The 11,346-nt window shown below is 42.1% G+C and overlaps 1 protein-coding gene across 8 annotated transcripts in view; it reads left to right on the top strand.

The window, feature by feature from the left end:
• The window catches only part of LOC109911602 (zinc finger protein PLAG1-like), a 126,015-nt gene that overhangs the window by 76,374 nt on the left and 38,295 nt on the right, over positions 1–11,346 (top strand). The window lies entirely within an intron of this gene.

The following is an 11,346-nucleotide window of genomic DNA, read 5'->3' on the forward strand; positions in this document are numbered from 1 at the left end:
TCTGGCAGCATCTGTGAAGGAAAAAACAGAGTTAACGTTTCGGGTCCGGTGACCCTTCCTCAGAACAGGACCCGAAACGTTAACTCTGTTTTTTCCTTCACAGATGCTGCCAGACCTGCTGAGCTTTTCCAGCAACTTTGTTTTTATATATTCCAAACATGATTTTCAGCATCCATCCTCTAAGTGAAGGGTGCAATTTTTCCAACTGTGTGAAAATTTCAGAAATGTCATGGTGGCAATAAAAAAGAGGATTTTGGATGGGAAACAATGGGTTTCTGAAATCATTATGGAAGGATTTCAGTGGATATACGGTGTGGCCTGTCATGCACTGTTCGTTCAGTCTCGTAGTACTTTTAGTGTCACTTATCTCACTCTACGTTGCCCACAGGCATAATACCATGAGCATATTTTGACACACCATTTGTAATATATGTTGTTAATCTCTGTGTCAATATGTGTAGAGAGGCAGAGTGGGGGACTACTCAATGTGGGTTACAGCAGAGTTTTTCAGACTAGTCAATGGAGCCCAGGGGAGTTACAAAGCCATCACTGCTCTGAACCAGGCAAACCGATGACCGAGTACACAATTCTTATTTATTGGGAAATGTGCTAGCACAATACTTTTGCACAACATGCCACTCTCACTATGAGCAAACCTGATTAGCTGGGGATAGAGAAAGAGCTAAACTAACTTGTTGTCAGGGGAGGTATCATATGGGGGAAGCTGTAGTAAATTGAAGGAAAAGGAGAAGGTAATAGATCAAAGCGGCAATAAGAGAAATGAGAACCAGAGCATAGGAGGAATGGAAAGAGCATATGAACTTAAGACCACAGAAAAGGCCAGAATTTGCAAGAACAATTAGAAGAGAAACTAAATACTTGTATTTAAATGCATGTATTTGGTTAAGCTGTAAGCATGAATATACATATATCTCTATGACCTAATGATCATCATAGAGACGTGGTTGTTAGGTAGCCAAGGCTGGGACTTGAATATTCACAGGTTCATTTCAGAAGGATAGGTTGCTGGGAAAAGATTGTGGAGCAGATCTGTAAATTAAGGATGCTCTTCCACAGATCAAGATGTAGATTGAGTTTGGCAGGGATGAGAAATACCAAAGATGATATGTCACTTGTGGAAGTAAATTGTTTGTCCTTGTGACTTTCTAATGGTAACTGCACTGTCGAATGGATGATGCAGGAAGAGGAAACGTCTTGTTAAAGGCTTTTGTCAAGCTTTTCATGGAAGCTTGATGCTGAAATAGGGCACATCAAAGCCATCTAGCTTGATCAGATCTTTTTTTTTTGCTGTATATTGCGCAGACTCATGAACAGGTCTAAAACCGTAACCTTTGGCCTTGAAAAGTGCTGAATGTACCTTGGATTAACCTGGAAAGATAAAGTATCTCAAATGTTTGAGCAACAGCTGATTGTTTTACGCAGAGACAAGGCGGCAGCAATATGAGAGTGTTTGCCACCAACGAATGCTGCCATCAAGTCACAAGGACACTCTGCCCATCTCACTAATAAGTAATGTGATGTATGGATTTCATTGTTGGTGTGATCTCTTTTTTTTTAAAAAAAAGACAGGTGGATCGTAATAAACAACACATCCCTTCTGTTGTTTGCAACAGGCAAGGTACTGACCAATCCCAACCAGCCTGGAATTGCAAAACTCAAAACACAGTGCTCAACATTAGATGGAATTCCATTATTATTTACCATTTGCTAAATAATCCTGAGTATGAGGAGAATTACACTGACAACCAAGTTAAGATCATCAGTCAGACTTGCAGTGTGGCACGTCTGTGTGTTGTGGAAGCAACATGTATTAATACAAAGGACCTTGGTCTTTGCAGATAGAAAAAACATGTACATACTGTGCCTGTTTCAATTGAACAAAATAAGTGAAATCCATCCTGTGGTTGATTTCTCAGTGCAATAACTTGACCTTATTGGATTCAACCAGCCTGGTTTAAAATTTAAAACTTGGCAGTTCATTGTTGGGCATTGTCTAAATGATGCAATCTCCATGGCAATGCCTGTACCTATTGGAGTACTATTGCCAACTAATTAATATGTTTTTCTCCCTTTGCATTGCTATTTCTTGCAAATTTTCCTAATGAGTGCAAGATGGAAAGCTTTGACAAAATATGTCTATCTTTTTTTCAGCTGTAATCAGTTCTGAACTACAAAACAACTGTACAGGAAATAAATAGAGGAGTCTTAGAAGAAAGCTACTTCCATATATACAGATTTTTAGGATGCACATAGATTGGTCAAATTAGGTTGGCAAAAGTAGTCTGGAAGGTGAGTTCATGGTATGTTTTCAGGATAGTTTCTTTGAGAAGCATGCTCGAGAACATAGCAGAGAGAGGCCTATTTGATCATGTGCAATGAGATGGTTATCCTGTTGCTGAAAAAAGACATTGTTTTTCCAAAGCTTTTCATCTTGCACTCAGCAGAACAATTCACGAGAAATATCAGTTCAAAGGGTAAAGTAACGTTTTGTACGGCAGTTGCTGGTTTCAGTAAACTGAACAATTAGGTTATGGAATAGGTCAGTCGAAATATAATAGACGTGTAAAGAAATATTTCATAACACCCATCAAAAATATTGCAGTGAGAAAAAGAGATTCTGCAACAGGCTCTTTATCTATGGCTAACTAAGAAACTCAAGGCGAGCATCACAGGACATTGAGACCTCATCTGGAGTACTGTATCCAGTTCTGGTTGCCCAGTTATAGAAAGGATATTATTAAGCTAGAGAGGTTCAGAAGAGATTTACCAGGATGTTGCCGGGTATAGAAGGACTGAGTCAAAGAAATGCTGGGACTTTTTTTCACCTGGGGCGTAGGAGCTTGAGAGATGACCTTAGTGGCTTACAAAATAGTGAGGAGTATTGGTGGAGTTAATGGTAGTGCTCTTTTCCCTCAAATGGGGGATTCCAAGCCTAGGGGGCATATTTTTAAGGTGAGAGAAGACAGCTTTTTAAAAAAAAGACAGGGGGGCTTTTGTTTTTTACACAGAAGGTGGTTTATGTGTGAAATAAACTTACTGAGGAAGTGGTGGATGTGGACAGTTACAACATTTAGAAGAGATTTGGATAAGTATGTGAATAGGAAAGGTTTGGAGGGATGTGGGCCAGGAGCTAGCAAGTTGAACTAGTTTAGTTTGGGATTATGTTCGGCATGGACTGGTTGGACTGAAATGTCTGTTTCCATACTGTATGACTCTATAAAAGAAATGGTATACAATTTTCCTAATGTTAGTGGTAGGTCAGAAAATTGGACACACAGAATTTCTAAAATATGTAATGAGGCATCAATTAGATTATGAGAAATCTAGCTGGAAATTTGAAAACTAGATGGTAAGTGTTTCTGCATGTATTTAAAAAGCTAAAGAATAACCAAAATGAGCATTGATGTTTTGTCAGTGAGCCTTGTAAACTAATAATTGCAAGTGAAGAAACAACAGAATTTTTGTCTGTTTTTACAGTAGAAGACACAAGTAGCATAGAATCATAGAAGTCAACAGTGCAGAAAAAGGCCATTTGGTCAAGTCTGTGCTGGTCAAAAACAACCACCTAACTATTCTCATTCCATTTTCCACCATTTGGTCTTGTATGTCTTGGCATCGCAAATGCACATCTAAATACCTAAATGTTGGCTTGGAAATACTTATAAATGAAGAGGTCAAAGTGAGACAGAACTTAAAACAACTCCAATCAACAGGGGAAGGCATGTTGACAAAACTATGAGAATTAAAGGCTGATAAGTCCTCATGAGCTGCACCCTAGTGTCTGAAAAACAGTGGCTACTGAAGGTTTGGATGTATTGGTTGTAATTTTTTCAAAATTCCCTATTCTGCAAGTATCTCAGCAGATCTGCTAATGCAACTTCTCTTTTTGAGAAAAGAGGGAGACAGCAAATTTCAGGCCAGTTATCTGTAACCAGGAAACTGCTATAATCTGTTATTAAAATATTATAGCAGGGCACGTGAAAAACCACTACATGACCAGGCAGAGTCAACATGGTTTTCAAAAGGAAAATCATACTTGACTAATTTGTTAGTTATTTGAGAAAGAAACAATTTGGATAAAGGGCGAATGTGCAAATGTGATGTACTTTTATTTGCAAAAATCTTCAAGTAGCATGCCATGTCAAAGTCTACTGTATGAAATAGGATAATATATTATTAGCCTGGATAAAGGATTGATGCCTACATGGAAGTAGAGGGTAGTAAGTGGGTCATTTTCAGGTTGGCAAGTAACTAGTGGAGTGCCATAGGGGTCAGTATTGGAGCTGCAACTACTTATAATCCAAAGCAATGACTCAGATGAATGTTGTGAATGGATGCCTGCTAAATTTGTGGATGACGCAAAGATCTAGTTATGAAGAGGGCAAAAGGAAGTTGCAAAGGGAGATAAATAGGTTAGAGATAGTAGGAACTGCAGATGCTGGAGAATCTGAGATAACAAGGTGTAGAGCTGGATGAACACGGCAGGCCAAGCAGCATCAGAGGAGCAGGAAGGCTGATGTTTCGGGCCTAGAACCTTCTTCAGAAATGGGGGAGGGGAAGGGGGTTCTGAAATAAATAGGGAGAGAGGGGGAGGCGGATAGAAGATGGATAGAGGAGAAGATAGGTGGAGAAGAGACAGACAGGTCAAAGAGGCGGGGATGGAGCCAGTAAAGGTGAGTGTAGGTGGGGAGTTAGGGAGGGGATAGGTCAGCCCAGGGAGGACTGACCGGTCAAGGGGGTGGGATGAGGCTAGTAGGTAGGAGATGGGGGTGGGGCTTGAGGTGGGAGGAAGGACAGGTTAGGGAGGCGGGGACAAGCTGGGTTGGTTTTGGGATGCGGTAGGGGGAGGGGAGATTTTGAAACTTGTGAAGTCCACATTGATACCATTGGGCTGCAGGGTTCCCAAGCGAAATATAAGTTGCTGTCCCTGCAACCTTCAGATGACATCGTTGTGGCACTGCAGGAGGCCCAGGATGGACATGTCGTCTGAGGAATGGGAGGGGGAGTTGAAATGGTTCGTGACTGGGAGGCGCAGTTGTTTAGTGCGAACCGAGCGTAGGTGTTCTGCAAAGCGGTCCCTGAGCCTCCGCTTGGTTTCCCCAATGTAGAGGAGGCCACAATGGGAACAGCGGATGCAGTATACCACATCAGCAGATGTGCAGGTGAACATCTGCTTGATGTGGAAAGTCTTCTTGGGGCCTGGGATGGGGGTGAGGGGGGAGGTGTAGGGGAAGGTGTAGCACTTTCTGCGGTTGCAGGGAAAAGTGCCAGGTGTGGTGGGGCTGGAGGGGAGTGTGGAGCGGACACGGGAGTCCCAGAGAGAGTGGTCCATCCGGAAAGCAGATAAGGGTGGGGAGGGAAAGATGTCTTTGGTGGTGGGGTCGGATTACAGATGGCGGAAGTGTCGGAGGATGATGCGTTGGATCCGGAGGTTGGTGGGGTGGTACGTGAGGGATTCTTTTTTGGTTGTTATTGCGGGGAGGGGGTGTGAGGGATGAGTTGCGGGAAATGCAGGAGACATGGTCGAGGGCGTTCTCGACCACTGAGGGTGGGAGGTTGCGGTCCTTGAAAAACAAGGACATCTGAGATGTTCGGGAGTGGAATGCCTCATCCTGGGAGCAGATTTGGCGGAGGCGAAGGAATTGGGAATAGGAGATGGCATTTTTTGCAGGAAGATGGGTGGGAGGAGGTGTATTCTAGGTAGCTGTGGGAGTCAGTGGGCTTGAAATGGATATCGGTTTCCAGGGGGGTTGCCAGAGATGGAAACAGAGGGGTCCAGGAAGGAGAGAGAGGTATCAGAGATGGTCCAGGTGAACTTCAGGTTGGGGTGGAAGGTGTTGGTGAAGTGAATGAACTGTTCGAGCTCTTTGTGGGAGCACAAGGCGGCGCCGATACAGTCATCAATGTAATGGAGAAGAGGTGGGGTTTAGGGCCAGTGTAGGTACGGAAGAGGGATTGTTCCACTTAACCTACAAAGAGGCAGGCATAGCTTGGGCCCATGCGTATACCCATGGCCACCCCCTTTGTCTGTAGGAAGTGGGAGGAATTGAAATAGAAGTTGTTGAGGGTGAGGATGAGTTCGGCTAAGCGGATGAGGGTGTCAGTGGAGGGGGACTGGTCGGGCCTGCAGGACAGGAAGAAGCGGAGGGCCTTTAGGCCTTCTGCATGGGGAATGCAGGTGTATAGGGACTGGACGTCCGTGGTAAAGATGAGGTGTTGGGGACCAGGGAATTGGAAGTTTTGGAGGAGGTGGAGAGCGTGGGTGGTGTCCCGGACGTAGGTAGGTAGTTCCTGGACCAAGGGGAAGAAAATGGAGTCGAGATAAGTGGAGATAAGTTTGGTGGGGCAGGAGCAGGTGGAGACAATGGGTCGATCAGGGCAGTCAGGTTTGTGGATTTTGGGAAGGAGATAGAAGCGGGCGGTGCGGGTTTGGGGAACGATGAGATTGGAGGTTTTCGGTGGGAGGTCACCTAAGGTGATGAGGTTGTGGATGGTTTGGGAGATGATGGTTTGGTGGTTGGGGTTGGGGTCTTGATCAAGGGGCCGGTAGGAGGTGGTGTCGGAGAGTTGGCGCCTGGCCTCGGCAATGTAGAGGTCAGTGCGCCATACTACAGCTGCGCCTCCCTTGTCCGTAGGTTTGATGATGAGGTTGGGATTGGAGCCGAGGGAGCGAAGGACTGCACGTTCTTAGCAGGGTGAACGAAAAAGCAGTATATGACTTAAATGGAGAGAGAATGCAGAACTTGCAGCACTGTGGGATCTGGCTGCACTGCTACATGAGTCACAAAAATTAATATTCAGGTGCAGCAAATAGTCATAGAGTCATATAGCATGGAAACAGACCCGTGTCCAGCTTGTTCATGCCGAACATATTCCCAAACTAAACTAGTCCCACCTGCCTGCTCCTGGCCCATATCCCTCCAAGCCTTTACTATTCATGTACTTATCTAAATGTCTTTTAAATGTTGTAATTGTACCTGCATCCACCACTTTCTCAGGAAGTTCATTCCGCACGTGAACCACCCTCTTGTGTAAAAGATTTGCCCTTCATGTCTTTTTTAAATCTCTGCCTCCTCTCAACTAAAATGTTTGTTCCCTGGTCTTGAAATTCCCCATCTTAGGGAAAAGACAACCGTCATTAACTCAATAAAATAATGAGAGGTATAGATAAATTTCTCAGGTTGCCTCTCAACCTCCTATGCTCCAGTGGAAAACAGTCCCAGCCTATCCAGCCTTTCCTTATAACTCAAACCTTCCGTACCCAGCAACATCCTGATAAATCTCTTCTGAAATTTCTCCAGCTTAATAAAATCCTTCCTATAACTGAGTCACCAGAACTGGACTTAGTATTCCAAAGAGGCCTCACCAATATGCTGTACAACCTCAACATGACTTTCCCAACTCCTACAGTCAAAGGACTGAGCAATGAAGGCAAGCATGCCAAACACCTTTTTTTAACCACCCTGTCTATATGTGATGCAAACTTCAAAGAATTATGTATCTGTACCCCTAGGTCCCTCTGTTCTACAACACTACCCAAGGCCCTACCATTAGTTGCATAAGCCCTGCCCTTGTTTGTTGTACCAAAATGCAATATTTGATTCGGTTGGCAAATGAAATGCTGTTTATTGCAAGAGGAAATGGATCACAGGGGAAATTTGCCATAGTTGTAAATGGTGTTGGTGAGACCACAGCTGGAATATTGTGTACACTTTTGGTCTCCTCACCTAGGCAATATTATTGTTGCAACTGAATCAATTCAAAGAGGATTCCTTTGCCCCTTTCCTGGATGAAGGAATTATCTTATCAGGAAAGGTTGGGGAGGCTTACGTCTGTATCCTTGACAGGGTGGATACTGAAATGTCGTTTCTTCTTAGGGGAGAGACACAAAAAACTACGAAAAATAGTTTAAAAATACCAATCTCTCATTTAAGATTGAAGTGAGGAGAATTTCTTTCTCTCCAATGGTTATCAGTCTGTGGAAATTTGCATCGTGATTATGTTGCTTTAAGGCCGAGTTAGATAGCTGCTTGCTTGACAAAGGTGTCAGGTTTTGGGATGACCAGAAAGTAGAGTTGAGGGCAGAACAGTGACCTTGTCAATTAACAGAACGGGCTCAAGGGGCTGAATGACTGACTTTAGCTCCTAATTTGTGCATTCCTAAAAACAGTTTACAGCCTCTCTCTTTTTATGCCTGCTATAGTATTATAAATAGTAAAAGACTGCAAATACTGAGAATCTAGAAATTGGGACAGAACATGTTGGGAATGCTTTTCAGATCGGACAGCTACAGAGGAGAGAGGAAAAAAAGACCATTTCAGGCCATTAGGCTTTCATCAGAAGTGGAAACCATTAGTTTCATGATTGTAAGCAAATGATGAAGCCAGGTAATAATTGGGCCTGGGAATAAAGTAACATGGAAGTTGTGAAAAGCATGGACTGACCAGAATTTTTAAATCATTGATGTAATTTATGTGCAAGGCCAAACTAAGGGGTGAAAGGGCAATAAAACAATGAAAGAGAGATGCAAAATAGAGGCAAATATTTTATAGCTGAGCCATCACCAAAACCTGCTGTCAAAGCAAATATTATTAATTATTATTATTTGTAGGTCCATATTCTAACTTGCAAGCATTCAAGTTTTTAAAATAGCTGAAACTAATCAATAAAAAACAAAAAGCAGAACATTGATGTTAAATATTGTAAGCAATCGAGGCGATAGGACATAAGTAGCTATACCATTTAGTTGTCAACTGGATTTAATGCAAAAATCGTCCTGTCATGGTTTGCTATGGGAAATTTGAGAAGGATGTATGCACTGAGGCGCCAAGAAGAATGGCTGAGGTGATGATTTAACAAGGTTTTGAGAAGACTTTTAAGAGGAGAGAGAGATTTAAAGGCAGAATGCTTTAGAAGGTGCTCAAGAAAGTGGTGTCATGAGGGCAGACCAAGAGCGAGTTGAAGAAAAGCAGCAGAAATTGTGCATTTCTTAAAATTGGAACTGTGGAAATTTAGAAATAGGCAGTGTTTGTGACCCATCTGTGCAGATCACAAAGAAAATAGTTTAAAAGATAACAAACATAAGCACTTACAATTTAAAGCTGTAAATTTCAGTTGGTGATAGCAAGAACTGCAGATGCTGGAGTCTGGGACATAACAGTATGGAGTTGGACGAACACAGCAGGCCAGGCAGCATCAAAGGAGCAGGAAAGTTGATGGTTCGGGTCAGGACCCTTCATCAGACTTTTTTTGAAGAAGGGTCCCAACCCGAAATGTCAACTTTCCTGCTCTGATGCTGCCTGACCTGTTGTGCTCCTCCAGCTCCACACTATGTTGTCCCATTTCAGTTGGTGCTGTGTTTAAAGTGGGTTGTTTTTACTTTGAGCCTTGGGTTGTTCAACTTCTACTTCCTTTGTCCTGTTGAGTCGATAGGTTACGGAATTAAGCCGTTAGTACTTCGGTGACAAATGAAGGCTGTTTGGTTCATCTTGGTTTGTTCTGGAATGCTGTACAAGTAGAGAGTTTCATCGTTGAAATAAATGTCTTCCAAGTAACATGTTAAACTTATTATGCAGTTCTGACATCTGTTTTTTTTAAGAAAACGCAAAATTCAAAGAGTATGGAGTAGTTCCACTGTTCACCCTTGTCTACATAACAAAAGTAATAATGCTCGAAAAATAATTGTTTGTTTGTGGAATGCTCAGTGACAACCTGCGAACGTTCATGTTAAGGTACTTCATAAATGTGTCATTTGCTCTTTGCTTCTGCATCAAGGATTAGTTTTACCAGTGTGTACTGTCAAATGCTTCTTCCTAAGTCTTTAATAATGCAGGAGTGTAATTAGGGTGATAAGATATTGTGTTAATATTTAACCAGATGTCATCTTTGTTTTAGCAAAACCAATGGTGTGCACATTTTTATGATGGCTGGCTTTTTATTTTGTCAGTTCTGATGCCTTTTAATCTCATACATAAGCTTCAAATTAACAGGACCAGTCCTCATTTTAACACTGCTGTGAGCTGCTACTGCTTTTTTTTTCCAGAAGTCATGATCTTGTTACTGTTTGATTCTGTGTAAATTTATGCATAGCACAGGAAGTTCACATTGAATTTTCCCAAATATATATCCATAAGATGTCAGACATGCTGTTCCTTTATGAAACTCCTGAACCTATAACATTCGTATATCGGGGCATTGCCTCTTGGTCATTTGTAAATCTCATTCTGGTGAAGTAGGAAGGACTTTTGAATGATTTAAGTGTAGATGAACATTTATTCATAGAGTCAAAATTTACTAAAGCACAAAAACACAGTGTGCGTTTGGTATATCTACACTTTACAGCAGGGGATGAGGGTTATGCAGGAGATTTATTTTCTGACAAGGTTTGGGAGCATGTTCCAGCCCTCCAATTTAACTTTGTGTTTTACACTTTATTTGATACATTTCTCCAAATTTAAATGGTCGCTGAAAATTTGTCCTTTTGTGTAAGAAACAAAAAAGCTTGGAAGGATTGTAGATATTTGGAAAATAAAATTATCTATTTAAATGAGATTCTGATTCCAGATAGCTTTTTTTTTTCTTTATTCATTCAGAGGACGAGGGTGTTGCTGGCTAGGCGGCATTTATTGCCCAGAGGGCAGTTCAGAGTCAACCACATTGTGGTGGGTCTGGAGTCACATGTAGGTCAGACCAAGTAAGGATAGCAGTTTCCTTCCCTAAGGGACATTAGTGAATCCCAACAGTCAGCAATGGGTTCATTAGTCATCTTCAGATTCTTAATAACAGATATTTATTGAATTCAAATTCCACCATCTGTGGCGGGATTCTAACCCGGGTCCCCAGAACATTATCTGGGTCTCTGGATTGACAGTCCAGCGATAGCACCACTAGGTCATCACCTCACCTAATTGTATTAATTGTCAATGAAGCCTCCCATACAAACCTATAATAATTCCATTATTGCATATTACTGACACAAACCAAAATGATTGCATTGTTGCATGTATCCTTCTTCTGGACACGGCTTTCCAAAAGCAGTTGGGGAATGACCTTGATTGACAGTGTACTGAACAAATAGTTTTGATTTTTAAGAAGATTCAGGGTGGGATAAGGTGGATCAAAATCAAAGATCAAAGAACAATACAGCACAGGAACAGGCCCTTTGGCCACCAAACCTGCATCGATTCCTAATCCTTATATAGATCTGCTACTTATTACCCATACACGGTTTCTATGCCTGCGTTTGCCACTTATTCACATGTCTATCAAGATATGTCTTAAATATTGCTAACATGCCTGCTTCCACCACCTCCACTGGCAGTGTGT

The sequence above is a fragment of the Rhincodon typus genome, chromosome 19 (assembly GCF_021869965.1).
Source record: "Rhincodon typus isolate 14 chromosome 19, sRhiTyp1.1, whole genome shotgun sequence".
NCBI lineage: Eukaryota > Metazoa > Chordata > Chondrichthyes > Orectolobiformes > Rhincodontidae > Rhincodon > Rhincodon typus.